Source organism: Mus pahari, chromosome 22 (assembly GCF_900095145.1).
Source record: "Mus pahari chromosome 22, PAHARI_EIJ_v1.1, whole genome shotgun sequence".
Classification (NCBI taxonomy): domain Eukaryota; kingdom Metazoa; phylum Chordata; class Mammalia; order Rodentia; family Muridae; genus Mus; species Mus pahari.
This window is the reverse complement of record NC_034611.1, coordinates 35,896,229-35,920,290: the sequence shown is the minus strand read 5'-3', so window position 1 is coordinate 35,920,290 and position 24,062 is coordinate 35,896,229. Positions and strand designations below refer to the sequence as shown.

The window sequence follows — 24,062 nt, the reverse complement described above, 5'->3', positions numbered from 1 at the left end:
AGACCTTGGAAGCAGAGCTATTTAAAGCTTAGGAGTAGAAATACAGGAGGGGTGAGAAAAAGCAAGCAAAGGGCAGCAGACACCGTTGGTCTTGCCTCTTCCTCCTTTTTCATTGTCTGAGAAACCACTTGCTCGTTAGAAATTTGTTCAATCGCTGTACATTGGACATGGAATTACAATGGGCTACTTAACATTACATATTTTACATTAACAACTAGGATAAACCGGTACTATTGCTATTGCAATAGATGATATTGTTTTAGGCATGTGCAGATCCATGCTATGCATAGTGAATCACCATCCAATCTAGTAGGGCATCGGATAGAACAACAGGGCCTGCATGTGACAGAAGCAGAAGCGGGTAACTCCCAGGGAGATGATGTTTTAACGCAAAGCAGAGCAGCGATCTATTGAAGGTTTTCTGTCTACAATACATTAACCTTCTTTGTACTTTAAGGGCACACATGAGAAGCCAGATACAGCAGAGGGACAGAGGAAGGCACTGCTATCAGGTTACACTATTTCCGGAGAATGCTGGGGCATGGGTGAAAGAAACTGCAACAGAGCTGCAAAGGGCTCCACAGCGGCCGGAGTTGCTTACCAAAGGTCTGTGGAGGAGTCAGGAAGAACAAGTTACAGTCTCTGCCTTAATCACGAGGAATGCTTATGCCGTTTCATAAGGAGGGGAAGACGAATGAAAGTTTAAGGGAAATAAAACGTTGCTTATCAGATATACTGTTTTTTGAGATATTATAAGAAATGAAAATGCTGCTGTTGAATAGGCAGATCCACTACCTCCAGCTACTTCCCTTCACACCGTCTCTGCTCCTCTCAGTCACCACCATCTCTACTTATTATCCCTATGGCCTGCCACTACCCACTCTTTCCCATAGGAACGAGATGCTTCCGTGGCAAGCCAAAGCAGTGTGCTCGCCATTTGCCCTTGCAACTCTGTGAAATCCAGCCTGCTGCTGTCAGTACTACTTGCAACTCACCACCAGGTATGTTCCTGCCTCAGGGCCCGCTGTGTCTTTCGGGAATGTTCTTTTCCTACAGAGGTTTGTGGTTTCTGCTCAAATGCTACTTCCACAATCCCTGCAACTCCGGGTGCTGTTTTAATCCCCGTGTGGCTAGAGAATAAATGCTAAAAGAACCAGTGCTGGGTTTAATGCTATGCAACCAACATCTTCAAGTTCTTAAACATCCAAAGAGGACACCACACCTCTTTATTGTTTAGTAGGCCTCACAAATTACATTGCTATTAAGTCATCAACCCCAGACTTATCCTCTTTATCCCGAATAACTTTTCTCCACAACCTACCAATTCTTTTTTTTGTTTTTTTTTGTTTTTTTTTTTGTTTTGTTTTTCGAGACAGAGTTTCTCTGTGTAGCACTGGCTGTCCTGGAACTCACTCTGTAGATCAGGCTGGCCTCGAACTCAGAAATTCACCTGCCTCTGCCTCCCAAGTGCTGGGATTAAAGGCATGCGCCACCACGCCCGGCCCAATTCTTAACCCACCATGTTTGGTCATTTGATCACAGCGTCCTCCCATCAGAAGTCCGTAGGAGCTTAAGACTAAGTTTCTTTTATTGTTGTGATAAACACCTGGTCAAAAGCAACTTGGGGAGGGAAGGGTTTATTCCATCTTACATATAAAAGGGAGCAAAGACAAGAAATCAAGCAGGAACCTTGGGGGAGAAACTGAACTAGGGACCCAAGAAGGAACACTGCTTAAAGTAAAGCCTTGCTCTCAAGGGCCCATTGAGCCTGCTTTTTTTATACAACGCAGAAACATCTGCCTATGCACAGAGGCTGTGTCTTCCCATACCAATAAGTAATTAAATTATTCTACAGACTTGCCTATAGCCAATCTGAATGGGGCATCTTATCAGCTGAGACTCTCTCTTCCCATCAGATGAACCTAGCTGTGTCAAGTTGACAAAGGAAAAAAATGCAGCACAGTTTGTTAACTTGGTGTGAAAGGGAGTCATCTGAGAGGCAGAAACATCACAGAGAAAACTGATCCATAAGATCAGGCTGTAGGCATGCCTTAGGGCATCTTTCATAATTAGTCATTGATGTGGGAGGGCCCGGCCCACTGTGGGTGGGTCCATTTCTGAGCTTGTAGTCTTGAGTTCTATAAGAAAGCTGCCTGGGTAAGCCATGAAAAGCAAATCAATAAGCAACATCCCTACATGGCCACTACATCAGCTCCCGCCTCCAGATTCCTTCCCTGTTTGAGTTACTGCATTGACTACTTTCAGTGATGAACAATGATAGGGACATGTAAGCAAAATAAACCCTTTTCTCTCCACTTGCTTTCGGGCACGGTGCTTTCTCACAGCATGGTATCCAAAGGAGCTGAAAACTTATATGTTATGAATCATGAGGCTATGAGATGATACACTGCTGAACAAAAGAATCCTATATAGAAGGGCCATATTCTGTTTGAATGCAATTACACAGCATTTATGAAAAGATAAAACCATAAAGGCATGAAAAGATCAATGGTGTCCAGGGTTTGCAAGAAGGGGAAGAAGATTAGACAGAAAGAGGATTTGCAGACAGTGAAACTGTTCTGTAGGATACTAAACAGGGCTTACATACGTGTCTATTCTCTTCCTATTGATGTTTTCAGAGTATGGAGCATTGTCTCATCCTCTGCTGATGTGAACCCTACCCACTCTCTCAGAAATCTTCCAAGTGAGAAGTTGAGAAGATGGATCAGTAGATAAGGTTGATCAGGATCCTTTTCATATATGCGTGGAGAAGCAATGGCATTCATTCCTCTGAATGTAGAGGATATGCTAAAATAAATAATTTAATTAAAGTAAATTATGTTAAAATAAAATTCTATTCTTGTTGCAGACTTTACTTCACCATGAGAGTCAGGATAATCTTTTTCCCCCACTGAAAACTTATCTGTGATTATTGCTGATCACCCACTTCATATCTACTATTGTGAAATGTCTTCAATGTTAAGTTGAAGGATCCAAACTTCGCTATTTTCCATGTAACCCTTGTCATATTTTCATAATTTCAGTGAAAGCTTCAGAACACAGAGTAAAAGTTTCTTCTGCATCTTCTCTCTGGAAAAATGTTTAAAAATCAAAGAAGAGCAAGGAAGGAAAAACTTTATCTCGAGGAATTGGGAAGCGGTAGATCGATAATTTATATGCAATCATAGAATAAAACTGTGGTAAAGTTAGTGTTTGCTTTTGAACCCCCAGTGTTTTGCTACTGTGGCTACTCACTTTAATGGAGGATGTTCGGGCTCTCTTAAACTCAGAATCTGTGATATTAAAATATGGCATAATTTTATGTAACACACGGGTACCATACAAAAGTACATATAAATCCACATAATAACCAAAGTGATATAACTACTTACCTTCTACCCTGGCCACATCTCACATGTCTAGCATCATATTGTATATACACAACAGTTTTAAGATTTTCAATTTACAGCCTAGGTGAAGGAAAATACTAGTAATTTCTACATAGGTAGATGATTTAACAAATATAGAACATTTTGATGAGGTTGTGCTGGATTTTTTTATTGTTTTGTTTGTTTGTTTGTTTGTTTTTGTTTTGTTTTGGTTTGGTTTGGTTTTTGAGTAGGGAAATTAGAATTAAAACTGGTTAGGAACCTTATGGGAACTAAACATGGAAACAGATTATTCTGTATTAGTATGTAAATCAGGACCCATATGTCAAAGAATTTACATGAGATTAAAATATTAACTTCAGAAAGGATTTAGCTCAGGAAGTGGCTGACAGTCAAGTGATTGCTGCTCACATGCGAACAGGTTGGTTCTGACCTACTGCATCCACATACAAGTTGGGTATGATCATACCCAAATACAACCCCAGGGCTGGAGATGGGAGCAGAGACAAACATCTTTATTGAGATCCTTAGCTAGCTAGCATAGGGACAGAAGTGAGCTACAGATTTAGCAAAAGAACTTGGCTCAGATAATAAGACAAGAGAGTTGGCTTGTGGCCATCACATAGATTTTTACATAAACATATGAACATGTATATACATTTGTGACACACAGGTAAGGTTCTATTAATATGTCAATAGTAGTCAAGCATATTAATGGCAATCTTATAGAGTTGGCAGATTTTGCATGCAAGGTTTGATGTGTTTCTATCAAGCATGACCTGTGTACGTATTTTGTCGAAATAAAGAGTGGTACTAGCCACTCAATTATCTGTCTGATGCCACCTTCCAGCACTAACCATCTCATCTCCAAAGGGAAACCACCACATAGTTATCCGTCATCAGAACTGTTTAAAGAAAACCCTGTAACTCTTACTTTTACATCCTGGCTTCTTTACTGTATATCACACCTATAACATTTCCCTGCATAGCTGAGGGTTCCAGGATGTTCCCCATTGCATATTACTCTGTTGCAAAAACATATCACAATCCATTTTTATCACCACTAAGTAATTGTTTCCAATTTTGTCCATGATAAAGAAACTCTTCTATAGATTCTCTTTTTGGAATGAAATTAAATTAATTTTATCTGATACATAAAAATACAAAAATTGTATATATTATGAAGTGCCATGTGATGTTTCCATAAGCGTGTATGTCAAATATTTACAGGTTAGACATATACATTCTATTTAACACATCATTTTCTTTTCTCTTTACCTTCAAATGAAAATACACAAAATCTTTCTAGTAGATTATGATTATTGTGCTGTTCATTAGCACTTCTCTTGTTTAGATAATTTAGATACTATTTAGATAATTACATTTATCTAAGTATAATTAAGGTTGGATATGATTGCACATACCTTTAATCCCAGCACTTGGTGGATCTCTAATTTTGAGGCCAGCAGAGTCTACAAAGCAAGTTCTACTCCAGCAAAAGCTACACAGTAAAAACCATATCTCAAAGCAAACAAGTGAATGAATGAATGAATGAATGAATGAATGAATGAACTAATTACTCATTGATAAGCTACTCATCATCTTTGATTCCCCATAATTCTTCCTGGCTTTGAATAATCATAATTGTATGCTCATCTTCAACGACGACAACTTTTAAGAGATTCTACATATGCAGATCTTGTCTTTCTGTGTTCTGTCTTATTTCACTTAACGTAATAATCTTCAGTTCCATCCATGTTTTTGCAAACAAAAGAGATTTCAGTGTTTTCTATGGCTGAATGCTATTCCAATGTCCATATGTTCTGTTTTCTTGATTTTTTTCCTCAGGTGAATATTTGGCTGGTTCATTTTTAAGTTTTATGAATAGTGTATAATGTTTATGAAGTACAGCTGACTTTTCAACATACAATCTGCTTTCTTTTTCATATGTATTTACTGCTAGGATTGTAAAATAGCATTATATTCTTTTACATTGAAGAATCTCTCCCCTACTCTCTGAGATTGTCATAGTAATTTACATTTTCATAAACAGGATCACACGGTTTTTCCTTTCCTCCAAATACATCATTTAATCTGCAGACATATGTGTATCTACTGCACATACACATACGCATTAAAATATAACTATGAAGCAACAGAGAGTATACCCAGAGATATGTAACATATTAATAATCTTGAAGGTTCACATGTAAAACATTTGCAGTATAGAAAAAGAAACGCATTTCGTCATTGAAGGTAGGTAACACTCAAAAAATTATTTTCAATACTAACTGACTGAGCGAAAGTTTTATATTGACTTTTTACTCTAATCCAGAGTTCTCAATTTATTAAATAATTATAAAGAGAGGTAAGTCAGAACATGGTGCTATAATCTTTCTTGAATTTATTTCTAACCGAAACTTATACAATAGATTCCAAAGCGCACTGTTGCACATCTGCCAGAAAGAAAGGGCAGATCGGTGCTCAAATAATGTAAAAATAGCTTTCTCACCCAAAAATCCAACTGCTGTCTCACACAGCAGATTATCTGAGTGACAGGAAAATGCATGTAAAGATAGGTATATCAACCAAAATCAAATGTGTTCTGTAATGTGTCCATAGGCACAGCAAGATGTGTTGATAAGAAGGGTTGCTAATACTATGTATTGGTGAGAACAAAGGAATCAGTACACGGCACCAGTACTGCTGTGGTTCTGTTGATATAGGCATTTATATTCCTCCTTTTTTTCTGTTTTCAAAAAAAAAAAGTTAACGTGGGACAGGCAAAACACATTTTCTAGCTGAATCTAGCTAGTGGCCAATTTACAGTGCCTGACAAACTTTTCTCATAACAGATATTGACACAGGGTCAAAAGAAATTAATTGAAGTTTAATTGAAGGCCCAATAGACTAGTGTCTTGACTGACCAGTTTTTCTGCATACACACAAGTGTATGTATGTGTATGCATGCGCTTGTGTGCATGTGCGTATAAATGTGTGCATGCTCATATGTGAAGGTGTATGTATGTATGAGAGAGTGTGTGTGTGTGTATGTGTATGTGTATGTAAGCATGCACACACTTCTCTCATAGATACTGTGCTTTTCTCTAAATGAATAGACAGGAAGTGAAGGGTAAATTATAGTGCTTTGAAATTTAACATATTTTACATTGTGTAAGTAAAATTCATTCCAGGCAATCTTAAATGAATAAAAGGAATTTAAATCAAACTTACTTCAATTCTACCAAGGAAGTTTTAAGCTTAAAGTAATAATAATTGTAAGCCCAGAGCCACCTACTAGAGATTAGAATTTAGAGGGTTCAAATACAAAAGCCATTCATAAAGAGATTTCTGGGTATTAGTCACTGTTGTTTTCATACATTTGAAAGAACTTAATAGCCTACTTTATTATTTTTCTGGAGTACAAATGAACTGTTCCAAAAAGATCAATTAAATAATAAGACTGAGAGGCATCTTTCTATTACTGGAATTTCTTGTGAATTTAGTGCATTAAAATTAATTCCCTTGCTATTATTGAAGAAAGAGTTGAGTCCTGTCGGAGTGCTCATTTCTTCTTGTGTAGGAGTAGACTTTTGAACAGACAGGTTGAACAATAAAATCTTTGGAAATACCAAAGGAGTGTTTTAAAAGATTGTCCTTTTTTTTAAAAAAAAAAAAAAAAACTGGTTTTAACCAGAATAAAGAAAAAAAGAAGTTTTGTCTGACTGTTAAAAGCTTTTAATTTCACACTGAGGAAGATGAATTGGTGTGTGTGTGTGTGTGTGTGTGTGTGTGTGTGTGTGTGTGTGTGTGTAAGAATTTCATGTGTAATACTTTGTATGATATAGTCATATTTTAAATGCATAAAGGTACTTTTGGCTATAGTTAGAAGCAACTGCTTCTTAAGATGTTTTCTAGCTGGTCCTTGGCACCCAGTGAGTAAAAGATTTGTTTGCTTTGCTTTGCATCTCAATAAATTATCTGAAGCTAATAAATCAGGCAACAGAGAGGTTTTGAAACGCCTGCAAAAGTCCCAGTGTTTCTCAGTGAGTGTTTGAATAGCTCAATGGTACTGAAGATTTTCAGCTTACCCATGAGTCCCTGTTAGGCATGTAACCAGTAAATGCAGACAGCGCAACACATGTTTATCAATCTCTACCAGTTTAAAAAAAGCAAATGGCCGTAGACTATTCTTACTGTGACACTCAAATACTAATCCACAAACAAAATGATCTATTGAACTTCCACCAAGTAACAAAACTGAGTGTGTTGGCAATATGCAGGGCTCAAACACCAGTCAGCAGAGGAAGAGGAACTAAATGTTCACAGCACATTGTGAGTGAACCAGTGACATTTACCCACTGCCATTAATCCTTCACTGTGATGGGAAATATATTCATTGTTCCATGTTCAAAAATTACTTCTTATTTTTTTAATACAGCAATTGAAAATGCTCTTTGTAGACTTTAAATATCTACATTAAAATGTACTCAGAACAACTAGTTATGTTTATGTGGCTCTGTCTACTGTCAAAGTCTTGAAGAGAAGAAAAAGTGACCAGATAGCATCAGAGAAAATCATCTGTTTCTATTTAACAAGTATGCAAGACAGATGCAGATATGGAGTAGACCATGTGTTTCTTGACAGTATCTTCAATGTGTTAAAGTTGTGTAAGATTCTGTGCAGGGTCTCAGATCTCTTGCAACCACCAACCTGTTGAGGGAACATTGCAGTTTCACTGAGATCTCAGTTTCATTCCCTTCCTTTTATCTTCTCTTCCCTTTCTCTTCCCTGCCCTCCTCCCCCCTCTTCCCTACCACTTTCTCCCAAACCCTATAATAAATGAACAAATACACAGCCAGAAATACAGTCGTGTCCTCAAGGCAGGACTCAGCATGTCTTGTGATGACAGATCATTTTCCCCTTTTCCCTCTGAGAGGACATATGTGGTCTTTTCATCAATGCTTCTTGATGTGCTCACCCAAGCTTATAAACTGAGTTTCAGACAAAACTCAGTGACTAAAACAAAGTAGACTAAAAATGATTTTGTCATTCTCTTTCTTTGTTGTTTTAAAACTCTAAGGATTTTAAAGACATGATTCATATCTATACTAATAGAGCTTAAAAAAATAGTCAACTGGGTGTGACTCACTTAAAAGAGACACAACAAAGAACACAGAACAAGGAAGTTAAAAAAAAAGGTATTCTCTTGTTCACACAATCTTCCATCGTACTCAGAGTTGGTCTTTATAGCCAGAGTGAGGTCAAACCCAATGTCATATTGAATGTCATAATGTTTCGTGTTTCAAAGCATCACTTTGTATCCCATAAATACATGCAATTATCATTTTTCAATGAAATATAAAATGAAACTTCTTTTGAAAAAAAATCCAAAGGAATCCAGTATTTTGCTGTCATTCAACCACGATAAGGCTCTAAAGGAAAAAGGGTGGGGAGCGCATGATCCCACTTGCAGATGACTTTTGAATTGTTCTGGGCCTCTTGCAGGTGGACCAAGCTCTGCAAACAAGTGCAGGCGAGATACCTTCAGGCTCATCCACCGCAAGCTCCTCTCCCTATGTCAAGTCCTTCTCAATCTCCATCTTCCTGAATGGTGCCTGCTTTCTTGTTTCTCAAAAGCAACCCAACCCATTCCTCACCGCCCATTCTCTCTAATGACTTCTTCCAATAGTTGGGTGAAATGGAACCCATGAAAAGCCACAAGGCTCATCATTTACATGACTTTCTAGTTTTTGCACTTTTGCTGAAAACACTTGTGGTAATCTCAATCCTTGATATAGTACAAACACTAGTTTCTAAGGCACTCCTAATACCGTCTCCAAATTTACACTTACTTATGCATAATCATTTTATAGACAAATAAGTTGAGGGGATTATGGGTGGTTTATAATTTAAAAGATTTAGACTAGGCGGAGAGGAAAGCCAGAGGAGGGATTCCAAAAGTCTGTGGGACATCAGCCTGTGTTGGCCATGTAGTAAGATGTGGGCTTCACTGCCCAAGTACTTCTTCCAATTAGCTGGAATGCAGGGCATTTGTCCTATCAGCTTCTAAAAGTAGTATTCTCCACACTGGCTGAGTGGGCTGACCCTTATCAGACCTGCAATTTTCAGGCTCTTCCTTCACATCTCCTAAGTCAGTATGCCTTGCAATATCTCCTTTGTACCAACGTTTTCCCACATTTTCAATTACTCTTTCCCATAGGCTTTCAAAATTACCATTAACTTATTATGTAAGGATTTATTATTCCCCAAGGTAATGTATGCCATAAAGAAAAAGTACCACCAACTCTCATTTAACATCTTGTCAGTCAAAGAATCAACGTTGTCTATCAAGAAATGAAAGCTGCTAGCAGAAGATATAATAATGATGGGGAGAACATGCAAGTGACCTTCATTTGTCCAACAGAAGGTCAATGATGATTAGATAATCAAAAAATAAATAACAGGCAGAAGGAAAGCAGACAGACAGGAAAGGGACTTTTAAGAAGGTAAGTCAACTTATGTATTCAAATATGTGTTACTCTGCTCTAATAAATAATATTTGGAGCTTCAGGGAATGGTATAAATATAGTTGGGCTCGAAGAAATGACTGTATTGATTTCTACAAAGAAAATCCAAAGCCTAATGTTTAGTCTCATTATGCAAATAGGGAACCCCACCAATAATTAAATACTTTAATAATAAAAATTATACTATTTTGTCGTTGAAAACAACTTGTGGCAATTTCTTCATACCATTTTCCCTGTTTCATGTATTACCAAATAATATTCTGAGAGCAACAAAAATTGATAACCTGTCAGAACACTGTCCAAGTATGGGGTCATATGAGAATTCTTAGTGCTGGGAGAAAACTCCAAGAAAAGAAGAAAAGAGTCCTATGACCTCAGTTTCTTTGAAACATAGAATTTTTCTTGGGATATGTTTTTGTGTTCCTCCCAGGTATAGCAGATAGAAGTGTATTTACAGCTGCTGTTGTTATTTGTATGCGTTTGTGGGAAAAAAAAAAACATGCTTTTGCCACAAGTGTCTTGTACTTGTGATTGAACATCTTACTCCTGTGATTGTCTTAACCCTCAGAGTACCAATTGGCTGATGCTCTGAATAAAGTTGACTATTGCACCAGACTTTAGTGTGCCTCATTTTTAAGCCACACTCTCCCAGGTTCAAACCGCCAACTAGAGCCATAAATAGTAGTGACCCGGAAGGAGAAGTAATCAGAATTAGTCTCTCCCTCCTTGGTGTCTCCTTTCTCTGTTGCCACCATAGAATACTCCTCTCAGAATAATCACAATGGCTATGTGTTTCACCCTGGGATGTCAGCTATGAGGGAAGAGAAAGTTTCTGAACTCAGCTGCAAATCCAAGGCTCCATGTGATGGCCAGGCCAAGTGGCACGATCTCCAAGCAGCCAACAGTTGTTCCCTTGGTACCATTATGTTAATTATTTCTATTACCGCATTCTGTCTTTCTTTTTCCTACTGAGTGAACACAGAACTATAGCCACTTAATAAAATACTAGGTTATGACTATTTATTGGTAACTAGTTTTTGAACTGAAATACAGCTCTTTGATCTTAAAAGTATGATCTGTTTTAAGAATGGAAAAACAAAATTCCATAAAAGAAAAAAGAACAAAGAAACCAAGGAATGTATTAATGGATTTAAAATAGTCTAACTTAGGTTAGATGATAATGGCACTTTATATTTGCATATAAAATGTAAGGATTTCAATCATGGTGTATTAAAAGAGATTTCTGATCAAAGATCTCATCTGTGAAATATAAAAATTAAGCCTTTGAACATCCCTTGGAGATTTGAAGTCATTCATAGTCTTCATTTTTCTATTGATGCTGGGGATATTCTTCAGGATTTTTGTATAAAAGACTTTGTCATCTAAATTTCTAAGAAGCAATCACAAAAATAGCTGCTATATTAGATTTGTTAGCTATAGTTTGACCCTAACCTGGGATAAATGCAAAAGCTCCATGTTATGGCTTGTNTGTTTATTCCTAATTAAGTATCTTTGAAAAGAAAGAGGCATAAATTTAATTACCAAGTGATGACAACCATAATCTGCTATTTTAAAATGGGAAAAATTAGAGTGTATTTGTAAAATGTGGTTGATGATAACACTAATTAAATTCATCCTAAGTTCTCATTATTTGTTGAAAAATTTATCAACAAATTTAGCTATGTATCCTGTATGGTGCCACAGATGCTTTATAAATGTTCTTCTGTGAATGTATAGTGAGTTATATATCACATAAATTATCATACATTGCTGATATTATATATATATATATATATATATATATATATATATATATGTGTGTGTGTGTGTGTGTGTGTGTGTGTGTGTGTGTGTGTGTGTGTGTGTCTTATTTTGCACACACTTACATGTAATTTACCAAAGATAAAGTCCCAAAGATCTCTGTCTTACTTATATATCAGAGATTTCTCATGATTGTTTGATATGCAGTTTTGAGAACAGAAGCCTTCCTTGGAAAAAGTGTCATAGTAACTACACAGCAAAATGGAAGAAACAAAGTCCTTAATCAAACAACAAAAGGACAACGTCTGAGGTGTACAACTGTGACTCTGACTTACTCCCTAAACTTTCTGCAGTATGGAGCCCTATCTTTCACAGTTTATTTCTCTCTCCATTTCTAAGTAGGAAACTCTGTGTCTGCATTGGGTAAACCTTAGGTCTTCTAAGGAACGGGTGAGAAAGCCGGGTAAATATCTACTGGTTCTGGTCTCATTGTTAGAACTAATTATAAACAGCAATTTATAACATAAGCCAATAAGATTGTCATGAATGTAAACTGTAAATTATTTGTCATCCTCATATTTCTGTTGATTCTAGTAAATGGACAGAGATATTAAGTAAAGCTTTCTTATGCATGTGGAACATTCTCTACAATTAAAAGACATTAAAGATTTTTCTCATCTTATTTTTCTAATAAGATAGTCATGGCTTTCAAGGTAAATGACAGACAAACACAGCTGCTAAGTGACTTTCTTTCTTATCACATGACAAAATGTCATTAATTTATATTACATTACAACTATCTTTCCGTGTACACTTAGCTCATACTCTGGTTTCCTCTTTTTAGTATGCCACTCCTCCTCTTTAAGCAGTCAAATAATTAGGACAGAGATTTCATAACTTGGGAATACACAGCTCACCCTTCAACTTGGCATTTCTGGCATTGAGATCCTGTAACATGGATTCCACACAGATTAATCTTCCTGACACCTTCTCCTAGAACTGTATTTCAATAATTAGCAACCTTGATGAAAACTTTAACAGATTTTTTTTTATTATTTTTAACATGGAAGGAGTCAAAGAAGAAATAACATTAAGCCTAAAGCATCAACATTTTTTAAAGAAAAAAAATCAAATACATTATAATTCTTGCCTTTCATTTGATAAACAACTGCTTATTCCAATTTGGTCAGGTTGTTGAAAGTCAAACATCAAAACAGCAGATAAGTTACAACCCATAAATTGTTTGCTTATAATTAAAACTGCAAGCAATCTTTCGACTTCTTAAGATTCAAGATTATAAATGATGCCACTGTTAACCTGTTTGCTAAGGTAGAATATTTCATATTTCCTGAAACCACACTGCTGATTTTATTTTTGTTATAAATGCACAGTCAGCATATTTTCAGTGACTTAGCAGACAGACTGCTGGGTACATAGTACTGTACCGAACATAACACTTCTGCAGACAACTCATATTGAAAAGATTAGTCTTTCGTAAGAGTGGCTGGATGACCTCATGGATAACTCTACTCTGTTCAAAATCTTTCTAACATGGATTTGCCTGATCCTCACATTGACTAATGAAATCATCATTTTTTTCTCTAATCATTTCATAAGTGATGAAAATCACAGGACAAACTTGGAGTAAGAAAAAAAATTATTGAGTAGTTGGTACAGACTAGTATTCTTCCAGATATGCAAATTCTGCTTCCAAAAATAAGCAGGGTTCACACAAAATAAGAGCTTTGCTTTATAGTTTATAAGTTAATGGAGAAGGAAAAATTAATGGCATAGATTTTCCTTCCTGTTACATTATGGTACGTATTTCTTGCCCCAACGTTGTAGAATTCTCCCAACACAGAATGCATGCCTTATCTTTGTTGTCTTATATGATGTGTGGTAACCTCCATATAGATATCATCAAAGACACATGGCCACAAGCCTGCTCACTTAACAATGAAGCATTTGTTAATTATACAGCATACATATGTATATAAAATTTCAAGTCTGTCTCCATGAAGCCAACCACATGATCATGGAAAGTATCGACTTTCTCCAAGTTACATGTGTGTCATGGGTGCTTATCACCCATAATATTAAGATTATTTTAACATGAAGATATAAGAAAATTAAACTCTGGTTTTTCTATCATATCTCATCACTCTTAGCTTGGTGATATGGTAAATGTTGCTACAGCATTTTATTAAGACCAATAATTTTAGAAATGAAACCAAATTTCCATCTGCTTACATCTATTTCCTTCAGATACCCAGAGAAGTCATCAGAAAATTACTATATGAAACAAGATATTTATAAGAAAGAGTCATTTAGAGAAACTTTATGTAATTAATCACAAAGTAATAAAAAGAAGCAACTAAAAATCCTTCCGTGGTTCTACTAAAACAGTAACAAAATCCAAAAAAAGCACTTTATATAATTTTCACTTTATTTTGTTTATTTTCATTGGTTTTTTATTCCAAATAAACTTCATTAAATTAAACAATAGATGTTCTACCATTGAGTTTGATTGATTCAGTAAGTAATTTTATCCAACTTTTTACTGTAGATATCATTAGCTTTAGCATAGAACCCAATTTATAGATTTTTCTCAAAGCAAGAAATATATAATTGTGATTTACAAATATTTAATTTATCCTCACTTTGTACCAGGAGTCATAATAAATTCATAAATATATGCACCACATCTCCAGGGAAATGTATAATATTTTTTTATGTAAGTAACTCAAGTAATTTAATTAGTAAGAAATAAAAAATCCACAAGTATATATTTTGGAAAAATGAACAAATTTGTTCAAAAGAATTACAGTTTAATTCTATTTCTGTATACGTGACAATCTAGTATTTCCATAATGCTGTCTTGAAAGAAACATCCATCTGTACATACCTCTGATCTTCTCTCTAGACTCCTGTATGCCCACCGGCTTCGATAACACCCTAGTTTATCTGATGCTGGTTTTACCATCTTTCCACTCTCACTCACTTCCTATGTGTACTATATTGCAAGTCCATAAATCAGAAGCATGTGCTTAATTATGATTGTTCTTCTCTCTCTTTTTGTTTTTCACAAACCAACAATCCTGCTGTGCTTGGATGTCTATTGCACATGTTTGAAGTTTATTATACGTTAATAATTGCCATTGTAAAATTCATCCCTCAGTTCCCTTGTACACTAGTGCATATGTTCATATACATGTCATAGCTACTCGACTTTTCTAAAGCGATATTTTCAACTTTAAGAAATTGGTTGATAAAGCATATGAGGCCTAAGTGCATTCAAATTCTGTTAACAACTCCTTGGATTTCCTTGGAAATTTTGTTCAGCCTATTTTAACTCGGTGACAACATCTGTTGAATATTTTAAGCAGATTAGGAACAAGTTCGGTAATGCATGTAAGAAAATCACCAATGTAGTTAGCAATCTTAACGTTTATTAATAACCATATTTCTAACTCATACATGAATATCAATTCCAACATGGATCCTTCTATGGCTCCACAGCACCAGTTACACCAGTAACCCTCCAGTCTTGGTCCCACTTATATCACTTGCAATGCATTGCTCTTATGCCTTTGCATAGCACTATATTATAAGTTTCCCTGGAGGATTAGTGCATGTATTTATGAATTTAACATGACTCCTGGTACAAAGTGAGCATCCAATAAATATTTGTTAAACACAATTGCACATTTACAAAGTGATCAAGAGGTTTTGAGACATCTTATTAATATACCAAAAGATGAATAAATGAATAAATATGTGAGTCAATTAACACTAAGTAAAAAAATGTTTATGACAGGAACTATGCTAGATGCATACTAAAGGAAATCCTCATGAGTTTGTGAGGTGATTAATGTCATCTGCAATTTACAGATGAAGTCCATGCAAGTGAAAAAGGTTATAGCCTTCGAAGTGAAATGTCAAATGAGGGAAAATATTGAAAGTTAGGTGTGGTGGCCAATGGCTATACCCTGATGCTTCAGATGTACTTAGGCAAGAGTATAACAAATTCAACACCAGCCTATGCTACATAGGGAAATCTAGTCTCCAAAACTCAAAGAATCAAAACTGAATTATGTTTTTAAGTCAAGTTTTTAGAAATACTTGTCAATTCCTTTTTATGACCAATCACAAATTATGACCCAAAGTCTGAAAATAGCCCTCAAACTGTCTTGCAAACCCATGGACAACTATGGTCTTACAATATTTCTGGACTCATATCATTAGATTTTATAATAGTCATGAAGAAATTCATAGGATGGGAAGGGCTGAGATCATTGGTTTAGAAGACCATCTTTCTATTACTCAAGATATTTTCTTAAATAGTGTTTCCTGCTTTACTGAGCATCAGACTGATTATAGCAAGAGTGCCCAAGCTAGGAATATATGAATAATACAACTTACATTGCATTTCAAGACTATAATACAACTAGTTAATGTCATACCTGCTGGGAGACAGCCCTGGTGATGTCCTGATCTCTCAGAGGAGATAAGGAGTCAGGCACAGTAGTCAGTGGGGAATCTTGCAACCTGACTGACTGGCAGTCAAGGTGCTTCTTTATTTATACAGCACTCAGTAGCCAGGGATAGATTTGTGTTGTTCCAAAACATAGATCACATCACTTTTCTCTGGAGACATGTTTTTAACTTCCTCTTGGCCATAAGTTTAGTCATCATTGATAAACAGTGAGAGAACAGCGTTATCCTTTACAATCATTTTCCCTCATCAACCCCGTAACCCAATATTTAAGAATCTTGTGGTTTTTAAGGGCACTGGACAGGAAGAAATTCTCCAAGGTAGCCTGGGCAGATTGCCATGTCCCAAGCAATGAATTATCAGCTTTTAATGATCAGAGGACTAGTTGTCTTTAGGCCTAAGGAAAGTCTGCAGGCCAAAGCTGTTGCAGTTAGTATTCAATTTCTGCCATAATATAATGTTTATATATGTTTATATCTTATGTCTTTGTAGAATTTATTTTTGTCTAATCTTGGTATTCTTTTGTTCCTTGGCCATATGGCACCACAGTGGCCCTGTATGAGATCACTTTTCTATGAAAGGGAGTCTCAATGCTTCATTCTTTTATAATCAATTCATACCATTCTTTGTCTATCGGTATAAGCCCCTATTTAGGGCAGAGATATCTCTGGCCAATCTCACTTGGTTGCTGTATCTTTTCCTCGAGGGACAATCCATATGCAGCCACTGATTTTCCGTGCTACAGTGTTGCCTGCATGTATAGTAGGAAGAGGCCTTTACATTGCTCTCTGGCTGACTCCTGTAGCCCAGTGAATCTCTTTACCATTGTAAGTTTACTTTTTTCTGATTATCTTGTTCCTGAGAAAGTACAGGAGCAGATGTTCTAAAAGTATCTTGAAGACCCTCATAAAGACATCCCTGGCATCTTTATTTTGAGACACATCCTTCAGGGTGTAAGGAAGACCTTCAAGCAGGGCCAGATAAGGATCTCTTCCTAGAAGCAGGAGGGTTAGGGTAGTTTGCTCAAAACTTTCCTGGGAAGCTTCAAAGCTGTGCCATTGGGAGAAGGCATAAAGGATTCCTGAGAAACATTCCATCTATCCAATATCCCAAGTTGTACAAATATGAAAATCCTCCCCCAAGCATACAATACATGGATATGATGGCAAAAAGTAGAACACTGCATTATAGAAATTTCATCACTCTGCTCCACTTTGCTGGATCTTTCTCAGGCAGCTGTGCTGGCTTTATGACTTTTCCCTGATCCCATTATCTGGCTATGCCAGATACCAGTTTTTCCAAGCGAAATGTAGCTATAAAAGTTACTTGGCTAAGTAATTAATAACTGGATAAGCAATTTATAAGTGGTTATCCCAGTGAAATAAAACACTTGATTTCTAAGAACCACTTATTCATAAAAAGGAGATGTTAATTTTTATGACCTACTATGTTAAGACATATTATGTTAAGACATATTCACAGAATTATGTTTGAAAAGGCTTAGTAGTTGATGGTTAATGTTAGTTAATTGGCAAAAATTATTCTTTAAATATTTTTAATTTTACAACATATCTCCCTATTTTTTTCTTCTCTCCTACCCATTTTCCTACAGGTTCATGGCCTCTTTTTCATCAACTGTTATTGTATCCATATATGTACATATATACTTAGGTATTTCAAATGTAACCTCCGAAGTCCATATAATGTTGCATAAGTGTATGTTTTGGAGGGCTGAAAGTTAAAAACTGGACAACAAATTAATGTGTTCTTTCCTGGGGAATACAACCTTTCCCATTCCCAACTTTCCTCAGTTGGCTATATTTCTTTTGCAGTCTTCATAGCTTTTCAACAACATTGTAATGGGGGTAGTTGTTCTAGCTGGCCTAAAAAATCATTTACAGTATGAAAATTCTACATTTTAATTCTTACGGATAATTCATGCTAAAAAACAAAAATTTCAAAAACCTTAATGAACTAAATGGAAAATGTGCTCTTAGGAGAGCCTTAGAAAATACTGTTTGGTTTGCTCAATAAAATAAGCCCATTTTATATTTGCTTGACCTTGATCTGTCTTTGAAAAGTCCTTTACACGTTTTCCCTTCAACTCTGTTATTCTATTTCTGTTATCCCCCTGTTTTCAAATATCCTCTGCCTTCAGAAGGTTAAAGTAATGCCATTTCCAAAGCCTTCTAAACTCATTCCTTCTACAGCTATTGAACACTTCTCACACTTGTTTGATGTAGACATGAAGTTTCTCTAATTCACAATTTAGCTCTTCTAAATTCCCTACAAGCTGCCTAGGATGTCTTAATGGAGCCCCATTTCTTTCTTAGTTCAATGATAATGAAGTCTGGTTTTTTTCACACACTATAGTTCTTACACAGAAACGAGTCTCTGATGATAACGTCTTACGGTCATGGAAACAGCAAGACTTGAAGTCACAGTGTGCTTCAGCCTGCATGCCGCATGTAGGTTCAAGCCCGACTTTGTTTTGAGCGTACTCTACATTTCTCCTGAAGTTGCTATCTTTGTTAGGGTTTCATTGATGGGAAGGGACAAGGAAACTCTCATAAAGGAAAATATTTACTTGGCTTACAGTTTCAGAGATTCAGTTATCATCATGGCAGGAAGCATGGCAGCATTTAGGTAGCCAAGAGTTTTACACCTTGATCTGCAAGCAGCCGAATCTATCTTTTGCAGGCAGCCTGGAGGAGACTATCTTCTGCACTTGTAGAAGCCTGAGTATAGGGCCCACAAAGCCCACCTACACAATGACACACTTCCTCTAACAATGTCATACCTTCTCTAATAGTGCCACACCTTCTAATAGTGCCACTTCCTAGAGCCACACATGAAAGCACATGAATCTATGAGGGCCAAATGTATTCAAACCACCACAGTAGCCTTTCATCTTCCCTTTGCTCCTAAATGGTTCTAAGAACCTGTAATGTCTGTTGCAAACACTACTGACAGGCACTAACTTATCTTTGTCTGAAGGAACTCAACTTGGATTTATGGAGGGCTTTCCAGAGAAGCCTGCCTTTTGAGTATTCAAAAAATATTTCACAAGCACAAGATATTGAAAATACTTGGGTACATAAAGTCTGAACTGTTTATTTATAGAAGGGGAAGTGGTTATATTCTGAAAATATTAAGTAGGAAAGAAAAGTAATGGGGTAAATCTGAGTGGAGAAAAGTCTAAACCAATAGTGCCATAGGATACTAACTACAAAGTTTTTCTGTAACTGAGGTAAAGATGATTCCCCTTCCTTTCAGAAGTCAGTATAAGGACATGGAGGGGTTAAAATATGTCAATCATGAATAAAACAGTACTGTTGAAAATAGCAAATCATTTAGACATTAGAAAAAAAACCAGAAACAACAACAGCAAAACCCAAAACCAGTGTCCGTGGCTCTCCACCTCGCTTCCAATCATCTAAAATGTCTCAACGCAACAATAAATTATGTTCCATTTAAGCTTTCTTATTGAGATAATACAGAAATACCAAATATGCCAAGTTTCTCCTTTCATTTATTGGTCTTTTAAGCAAGTACATTTGACTAGTTCTATCCATGAAACCCAAGAAGAATCTGTATATATTCCCTAATGTCAATGGCATTACAAATCTTTGCATAACTGTATACTTCTGTCTTCTGTATTTGTTTATTTAGCCCTGGCTCTCCTCATATTCACTCTGTAGATCTGAATGGCCTTGAACTCACAAAGCTCCATTTCCCTCTGCTTCTGGAGAACTGGGAGTAAGATGTGTGCCACTATGCTCAGCCGCAGTGTTTTTCTTAAGTAGCTCTTTGATGTGTTGAACTTTTTTCGAATGGTAACATGTTCTTGGAGCCTTAAAGCACTAAGCCCCAGGGGAGAAGAGCCCTGCCCACTGGTGTCCTCAAGACTGCTATGAAAAAACTCCCAAGAGTTAGCCTTGAGAAACAGAGGCATCTAGATTGTAAGTCACAGAGCAGTTGCCTTTCCTATTAAGTCTAATCTGCCCAAATTAAAAAAAAAAAAAAAAAAACTCATGTTAGGGTATAAAAACAAGAGAGAATTTAAAAATAGTTGATTTTCTTCAGAAGAAAACTGTTATAAACACTAATTAACAGGCTATTTTCTCTTCCAACAGAATCTTCTGCTTTCCCAAGGACAACTCACTAACTTTGGTAGGATCAAAGCATACACTGAACTGCTGCTGCCCAGGCCAAATATTTAATGACAGATGTGTGTTTTTAACTACCCTATAAAATTCACTCACTCGGATATTGACATATGATGATACTGATGACCAAGATCTGCTTTATAGTTCTAAAACACAAAAAGAGACATTGCAAGGCATGCTACAATTCCAGTTTGGCTTTTAGATTTGTTTCCTCCTTTAAGATCACCATTAAAATGTCATCTTCTTAGAATATGTTGTTTTTGCAGAAAAATGGGACTTTACTCTCTTATGTTTGATCATTCCAAGTGATCCAGACAGACTTATTCCCACACTGTGTCTTTTGTACAGCTATCTAAAGCAGAGGAAAGTAAGATATGCTAAGCCACAGAGGCCCATCCTCAGCATTTATAGGTCAAGTCATGTACAGTGACCCAGCTCAGAGCAGACATCCATCCGTTTCCCACATTAGGGTAAGGCAGTGGGATCAAGCATTGGAGGCTACCCTGTGCTCTAATGAGAACTCATTTCACAAAGTAACATAGGAGGAAATAAAAGAAAACCTTTAAAAGCCTAGTCACTGTCAAGATTGTGTTCTCTCTGGCTGGGTTTTTGGGATGATAGGCGCACAAGAAGAATGCCAGTGGCGATGTGTGTTTCTAAAGCCGGGGCGGCATGAAGCTGAAGACTGTTCAACTGAGTGTGAATGGACTTCGCTCAGCTCTGTGGGAATGCTTTCAGGTTCATCTCCCAGTGACTGTTAGCTTTACGGCTAATTGGTCTAGGCCGATAACTCCCTTTGTCTTTCCACACAAGTGATTCTTTCAAAGAAAAGTAAGGAACACATTCATAAAGTCACCCGACCAACCAGTTTGGTTAAATGGCAGCATTTATATTGCCATTCAAGTGACTTCAACAAACATCTTTGTAATTGCCAGTATGAACTTGACCTTGAGAAGCAAAACCCTTGAGGATTACCTTGGGCATTGTTCGGGACTGTATCATCCGCCACCCAGACAGCAAAAGGAGTGGGTTTATCACCACACTGTTTTCACATCCTGTTTTCAGGACGATCAAACATTTCTCAGGGCCATTTCGGAGGTGTCCCTTTCTTGGCTGTATTATAGCCTAAGAATGACTGTTTATTTAGACAAGTGTATTTTATAACTTGTCTGTTCAGTAAGTTTGGAACGTGCTACCATTCTGCCTACATGAAACATTTTACTTTCTCTATACTCACACAAAAGAAATTATGGCCAGATCTGCCAACATTCTGTTCTCTGAAAACTTGCTGAATAGAAAAGTCTTATTCAATGCCATAAAGAAGAAAGGACATTCAAAAACAACATTTTCAGCCTGTGGGACGGAAGCCAGGACAGACCTGAAGTGTTTATTCAAAACAGTGATCCTCTAAGGAGCTCACCTGAGAAAATGCATTTGTTCCGGCAGCTACCGGAATTGAGGGGACCTGCAGCACTTCTGTTTCCTAATCAAGACTAAGGCCTCTTTGTTAGGAGCAAGGCAGCTTCCTTCTCCATCGTTCTACAAATACTGCAAAACTATAAGTCAGATTTGCAAAGAGAGCTATGAACCATCACATTGCACTGAACTTCATTTCCTATAATACCTGCAGATAGAAACTGTCATTTTGAGCGTGCTGCAGTCAATTTACCTTAAGGAAGGAGCATGGTCTCTTTTCAAGAGAAAGTCCTTCGATCATTGCTAGTCACCTTCTGGCTGAGACATGGCAACACTGGGTTGGTTACCTGAGATCTCCTTAGGAATGCAGAAGTTCAGGCCTTCGCCCCACATTTACTCAATCAGAATCTGCGATGTAACAAAATCAAGTGATTTGTAAATCACATTAAAATTTGAGAAGCACTAGACTAAACAACTTCATGCTGACTCCTCCAGAGCCGACTGGTTTTCGTGCTCATTGGATCAATGAGTCAGATTCTTACAGAGGAAGGCTCCTAAGTGCATTAATTAATGCAATCAAAACATGAGCAGCTCCTGTATGCTGGACGCTTGGCCAGACTGCTCAAAGCATGCAAAGATTTTACTTTAGCAGAGCCTTGCTAATAGCCTTAAGCAAATAAAATGCATGCTTTCTAAAGAAATGTTGATGTCTTAGTCTTGTTAAATCTTTGCTGGCTCTGTGCAATTTAACCGGTTGGAGAGCCTGGGTCCACAGGATTTCTTGTAACTGTGCTGCATACCACAATATGTCTGAGTGCTTCTCCTGTCCACATAGGTCGATGTTGCTATTCATGAATAGTGTGAATTTACAAGAGTTTAATAGTCATCATTTTCTCTGCATATCTGTTTCCAGATCAATCCCTCAGGAAGAAGCATTAAAACATTTAATTAGCAACAGAGAAAATAAGAAAATAATTGAAAATTTATGCTTTCTAGTGAGGGTGAGTTCTAGGTGAAAAACATGTAGCTATATTATTTGAGAATTAACTTGTCACCTTATATTCACCTTGCAACTATAAAAGTGCACAAAGAGATTTGTGTGCAAACTATAAGATAAACTATAAGGAAAAGTCATGATGACACCTGTACATAGAATACATATGATATTATTATCCCAATTAATATGTAAATATTAAGTAACAGGTTTATTCATTAAGAAATCTCAGTCTGACTTCTGAAGGAATACATAATTAGAAAATAAAGAGAAATAACCTCTACATATCCACACAAACATAACATACCTGAAGTTGCCTGAAGTTGGTGATTTTAATACTTGTCAAGGGAAGAATTAGCCATCTATTATATATATAATATATCTATTATATAATATATATAATATAATATATATAATATAATATATATTATATATAATAATATATAATATATAATACATCTTTATATATAATACATCTATTATATATATATATATATATATATATATATATATATATATATATATATTTCTAAATTAGCCTTTATTTCCCCAGATCTGCTAAGGATAGCTTGGAACTTTCTTTAATTGTTGCTTGGATCCTCCGGGATTGTATTTTGATTCAGAAGCTATGACTTTTGTAATTTAATAAGGTTACATTAAATGTCTTTAGGCTATAAGAACACAAGGAACAACTGCCCAGCCCAGTGTAGCCTTGGTGGGAACAGAGTGACATGGTTCCTGCCCCTGAATAGGACCCTGATGTCAGCCTCCACAAGTGTCAATGGCTGCTGTGGGCATAAGGCTTGTTTGTGTAGTAATGTACATATTTTTTTGGAACCACTAGCAGTGGAGGACTATTTCCTTTGAGGAAAGTCCTCCAAGCTAACATTAATGACTCCATGACAATCAGACAGCAGAAGTCTCAGCAAAGTAGTAACATTGGGATATTCAGGACAGCCCTTAAGGCTATGGAAAAGAGCTCTAAGTACATGAGTTTGAAAATATACATTTTCACATCTATGCAAAAATAAGAATGCAATATGAACTATGTGAGGGGCTGCATGAATCTAAAGGAACAAAATCAGCCCCACTGTGAACCAATCTGTCAGAAAATTACTAAGGAAGGAGATAAAGAGATTTAGGGTGTGGTGATCACAGGAGATCCCACCGAGCTAAGGTTTTTTTTCTTTGTGCTTACAAAGGCAGATAGATTCCTGAGTGCAAGATCAGCCTAGGACAGAGCAAGGTTAGGCTCAGGTGTGGTGCAAATGGTAATTTCGGGGCAGGGTTCTACTACCCAGGTAGTTT

At 36.6% G+C, this 24,062-nt stretch overlaps 1 long non-coding RNA gene across 1 annotated transcript; it reads right to left on the bottom strand.

Annotated features, from left to right (window-relative positions):
- Positions 1-2,869: 2,869 nt before the first annotated feature.
- Positions 2,870-22,136, bottom strand: LOC115062902. The gene is made up of 3 exons (XR_003842808.1): positions 22,014-22,136; positions 21,765-21,900; positions 2,870-3,090 (listed from the first exon to the last, which is right to left on the bottom strand). It is a non-coding gene; the product is annotated as an uncharacterized LOC115062902 (long non-coding RNA).
- Between the last annotated feature and the right edge of the window lie 1,926 nt (positions 22,137-24,062).